The following is a 5,850-nucleotide window of genomic DNA, read 5'->3' as shown; positions in this document are numbered from 1 at the left end:
AGAGTATCTCTGTTTGCTGATGTTTTGCCGAGCGTTGCTGGGTACACCAGGCACTTGAAGAGACTGCACCTCGTTCGGTGAAGCATCTCTCTGCGCAGAGTGCGGAGACACTGTGTTAAAAGTGGTTTGTTACCGTTGACTTTTCATTCCCTCATCAGTGTTTCTTGATATATCAGTTGAGTAATTTATACCTTTGAAAGTTTCAGGTTTTAGATATTTATAAAATCTTAAGAAATACTCTTGTCTATTGCTTTTTAATGTTTAAGCTCACTTCACAAGTAAACTGAGGCATGTACAGTTAGGTGACCTTGCCTAGCATAAGCTGTGGCAGAGCTGCAGAGAGGTCACACCAGTGACAGCCTGTGCACCCCCATAGGATGCACATCTCAAGCTACAAACCTGCAAAAATCACCAAGTGTCCTGCACCCTGGCAGCGATTACTTTTCCTGTACAATTTTTCAGCTCAGGCTGACAAGGAAAGAGGGATTTCCTCAGAGAGTGAGATGGGGCTCTTCCATCTCTTTATGAGGACAACAGCAGTGGCCACCAAATTGTCCCAAGATGTGGTGGCACAGTAATACACTTTGGATTATTTACTTTTGCGAAGTGAGTAAAGCTGAGTGAACAGCCCTGTGCTCTTCTGCCACATCTCATTCTTTGATGAAGAGTGCTGCTCAAGTAGTGTCTCGGAATTAAAAATGCTGTAAAGATTAATAAAATCCTTCATATGGCTGAGCTATCATTAGAGGCTCTCTGCAGCCTCAGACAAATGGTGTTTTGGCAGTGGTTATGCTGAGGTCGTGCTAACAGCCGTCGCAAACAGCAAGGGTAAAAGTTTGATTTTAAAATCTAAACTAAAGCCGGCATGCCCAGGTATCCATCGGTCTTCAGCAGCCAGGCTTTTAGGCTGAATCCAAGAGGACTGAGCTGTGGCCCTGCCTCGGTGCATGACAGCATGGTACGTGCAGCTGTATTCGAGCAAACACACGTAGAGAATAGTACTGAAGCACAAGGGGAGAATAACTCCTCCAGATCACCTTCTGTCCCTGCCGTTGAGGCTGTGGTAGCACTCCCAGGTGGATGTTTGCCAGGCTGCTGTGTTTGGAAGCGGGGCTGAGGGGGGTCCTAATTGCAGATCCTGTTTGGGTTTAAGAGCCCCTGTGAGTTCTGCAGTGTGCAGCTTTGCCTTTCCCCGGCCTTTCCAGTGCGCTGCATGTGCACAGGCTATCATTGCTTTGAGGCTATACGCAATGCTGGCTTTCCCTCCTCCTCCTCTCCCTCTCATTCCAAAATGCCAAGGGTGTGCATCCCTGGGCAGTGTGGATTTTGGGACGTGTGCTGGTTGAAATACACGTACAGACTTCACAGGGGATCCAAGGTCAAATTGTTCTTTCCTTTAGCTAATACAAGAGAGATGCATACATAGAGTAATAAGTGTTTGCATTGTGTTCTGCCTGTGTTTTCTTATTGTGCAGTTTTGGAGGGAAATAGGTTAGTTTTTCTCAGTGTTGAGGCTACTTTTTCTACAAGCTTTTAGCCGTAGAAATCTTACAGACTTCTCTCATCTCCGGTTCCATTTGCAACACAACATTTGGTCAGTTTTGTTACGTTAATGATCCTTTCACTACATCCATCTTAATTACTGCATCAGCTGAGGTCAAGCTTGGTGATACTGGCATGTACCGTAGGACAGCCGTGGGAGTAGGTAATGTTCAAGGATTAACGACCTTTTCTTATTAGCCTTTCATCCTCATCCTTTTGAAGGACAGTACAGGACAGAAGTTAAATAGCAGAATATTTCATTTTCAAATGACTTTAAGCCTGCCATCTACCACAGGAGATAGTTTTGAATAGACACCATATGCTATGTAGATGCATTCCCTTGATCATCACATATCAGAGCTTCTCATGCTTCACCAGCAGAATTTTAGGTTAAGACTGGCCTGAACATCAATGTGAAACAACAGGTGTGATCAGGTAATGTGAAAATAATAACTCTTCCAGATGGTAGCAAGCTTTGTGGGCGGTGTTATGGCATTAAGGAGAAGATGAAGAGCACATTACTTTGGTTCCTCCTGTCACACGATCCTGGTTTACAAGAGCACGGGCTTGTGTGTAACACGGGAAGGCAGTTCCCTCTCCCGCAGAGCGCGCACTACACAGACAGTGGCTGTTCTGCCCTTGTGCGTGTGAGGTCTGCTCTGCCTTGGCAGGGAAGCGGCCCTAATTCCTGAGCGCGTTATTGCTACGTGCGCACGGGTACCGCTTTGTGCAGTGCTCGGTGGTTGGTGCGAGGGGAACTTTTCATGAAAAAATCCGGGAAACGTGGGCTAGCGGGCTACTGGGGCAGGGCGGTGGGAAGGAATTAGAGGCAGAAGGGCATCAGGGAGGGAGGAGTGGGAAACACGAAAGCATCGGTGGAAGTGCGGCCATTGCAGGGGCTCGAGCAGACCAAGCTGAACAGGGCAGAGTAGGACCGGGTACCATTACTTATAGCTGTGCTGCAGCATGGCAGCTCCTCACTTTACGACACAGAGATTGTAATGTAGGACAAACCTACTGCCAAGGTCACATCTTCTTGTGAGAAAGCTGTGAAAATGAGCCTCTGATTAGCTGTTGTAGAGCCAGCGCACCTAGGCACAAGCAAATACCCATCACCAGGTCTCCTCAGCCAGAAGAGCAGGAGCATCTGCCTGGACTTCCCAATTAGCTGTCTGCCTCTCCGCAAAGCTGCAAGCAGGGTGACCCCAACACCTGGCTGAAATCAGTAAGTCTGGCTGTGCTCAGGACTCAACGGTAGCACCAAGGGTAATCCAGTTGACAGGTGGCTGGCTCTTCTCCAGGCAAGCCGGAACAGCCCTCAAGTGTTCAGTTTTACACTTGAGGATCCTCTGATTTTCATTTATTTTCATTAAGTAGCAAATAAACAGAGCTGTTTCCAAACCTCAAGTGGCCACATGCAGCTGGAAGGAGTGGTGGCCCCGCAGTCTTAACCCCTGCATGCTTTGTTTTAAAATTTGGAAATGTCCCCCTGAGGCAAACAGGAGGATATTTTCTAAATATATAGCAAACACACCAAAGGGGGAATTTTAAAGGATATTTAGGAGCCTGAGCTTGAAACAGTGACATAAAACAGCTTCTGAAAAACTGCCTCTGAGCCTTAGCAACAGCAGACACAGCTGCCCCGGACCAGTATACCCCCCCCCACAGCTGTCTGCGCCTCCTGGGCTGTGGGATGTGCCGGGGTAACAAATGAGCCTCCGCTGGGGATTCGGACCCCCTCGTGCCAGGAGCTGTAAAGTCATGCCCAGCTCTACCCCAGGGAGCTTGCAAGCCCAACGCAGGATGGGGACACGCAGACACGGCAGCAGGCTGGGTGTGCAGATGTTCTCCATCCTTGGGGTGGGGAACAAAAAGCCAGTCGAAGACTCATTTTTATAGGAAATCTGTATCAATGTTGGGTTTTTTTTAACAAGTCTAAAGCAAATATACACCTCTGGCACTTGCCAGCATCCTAACGTGTCTTATGAGGAGAAGCAAAAAGACATGGCTGCAGCCTCCACGGAGCTGACACAGAGCCAGTGAAATTACTGAGGGTTCCCCTGTTCGTGCTTCCCACCTCGCTTTTTCCATGTGAGGATCCCAGCTGTAGCACCGAAGGAAAAAGTCTCACATGGAAGATGGAGCATCTGAAGGCTACGTAGTGCAGCAGGTTTTGGCCCTGTTGGTGTTGCTTGTGTACCTCGTTCATTAGCTGTGTATCCTGTCCCCATCTAAACCGCTCCTTGGGTGTGTGGCAGGTCTGGGCAGCGGCAGCCTGGCAGCTTCAGTACCAGGCATGGGAACGGGGTGATGTAAACTAACAAGTCGCTTTCACACATGTGCTACGGCATAAGTAAATTCTAGAGGTCTGATGAGTAAGACCGGGGGTTTGTCTGCTGGATCCCCCGAGAGCATAATAGTCAAGGCTCTGGGGGTTGAAGAAGATATCAGGGCTGAGATGCCTGGGACTAGTCATCGCTGTAGAATCTGTGATGGTGCGGGGGGTCAGATATATTTAAATGTGCAAATCATTTTTTCTCCCAAAGACATAAACCCCACAGTCTTCAGTGGAGGCACCTCAACCTGCCAGTAACAACAACTCATACCATATTGTTTCCTCTGTTAGGATCCCAACGTTCACACAATTGATCTAAGACACCGATAGGCCCCTAAACAATAAAAACAAGCCACGTAACGCGACAGCTGCAGGATGGGACTAAAGAGCCGGACTGTAATAGGCCTGAGGGATAAAGGCTTTTCATTGAAACCACCCACGTTTTGTTCAGCCTTGAGACAAGAGGGCGAAAGGGACATCGTATCACAGCCTTCAGCTGTCCAGTGGAGGGTACAGAGAAGATGGGGTCAGACTTTTCTCAGAGGGGAACAGTGACGGGACAAGAGGCAACAGACACAAGATGAAGCATTAGAAATTCCAGTTAGACACGAGGGAAAACGCTTTTCACCATGAGGGTGGTCAGACACTGGAACAGGCTGCCCAAAGAGGCTGTGGCTCTCCATCCACAGCTCAACTGGTCACAGTCCACTGCAACCTGGTCTACCAGGACCAGCTCTGAGCTTGGGCTGGCCCAGATGATCTCCGGAGGTCCCTTCCAACTGAATCACGCTGTGATTGTTTGAATACTACCTACGACTCACTATGGCAGTCACCCTGAGATATATTACACTGTACATTTTATTTATTTTTCCCCCAAAAATATCAAAGTATAAATCTCAGTGCAGGAAACACATACTACAGCAACAGTGTTATTACACACCACCGGCAACCAGCACCATGCGCAATCACATTATATATGACCATATAGATTAAGGCTGTTTCTGCTGATAATGGAAGGGAGCAAGAATCTGCAAACCATTTTCCAGAGAAGAGGTTGTCACTGCAAAATCACCACACCAGACCAAACAGGTACCTTGAGGGGGGACACAGGACATAGCAGTAGCAGGGATGCATCAGATTGCAAGCGGAAGAGTTTTCTCCTTCGCCTTTGATGATGATTCCTTCATCTTTGTAGGGTTTGGTGCCCTGGGGAAGCTGGTTCCCCTGAGACTTCTCCCAGCACCCCCGGTGGGATTAATTTCAGTGAAGCTGGATTTTTCTGCTAGGCCAAGAACCTAAGTAAGGTCTCTAGATTCCCCCTGTGGTCTGAGGTGGGAGAGGCATGTTCAGAAGACAATCCATCCCATTAACCTTAGATGCCTCTCTTACAACAACATTCATTTGACTGACTTAAAATTATGGGAATATGGAATGAGGCGAATCATGACGTAGAGGTGCCCGCACCTTCCCCTTGGCCAGGATGAGGTGTAAACCACAAGCAGAGGGGTGAGTGTTGCCATTACAGATCTTTAAGGTGGTGGGGATTTGCCTCAGCCCAAGGCATCCCTGATGTGGTAGAGGGCCCAGATCAGGGATGCCTTCTCCTGTGGCCCCTTGAGCAGCCAAGATGGGGGACAAGAAGAGCTCTGCTTCAGCTAAATGGCTGCTCCTTGGGGTCCCCAAGGCTCAGCACAAGGAAGGAAACTGAACATCTTTCCCAGGCATTTCTTGGGCTTTAGTGTCCCCCAAAGAGGGATTATTTTCTTCCTAGAGGTGGGCAGGGAGGAGCAAAGAGGAGAAAAATGACTCCCTTAACATCACCAGTGGTGCAGGGGGCAGAGCTGCAAAGAGAAAGTTATCGTTCTCCTGCTTCAGCCTCTGACAGCTGCCAGCGCATGTTCAAATGATGGGGGCTGCAGACACGCTTTTCAGACCTCTGCTTCTGAGATGATTTAACCTGCAGGCCGGGCAGC

This window comes from Vanellus vanellus (genome assembly GCF_965231255.1).
Source record: "Vanellus vanellus genome assembly, chromosome: 1".
NCBI lineage: Eukaryota > Metazoa > Chordata > Aves > Charadriiformes > Charadriidae > Vanellus > Vanellus vanellus.
Note: the sequence above shows the minus strand (reverse complement) of the source record.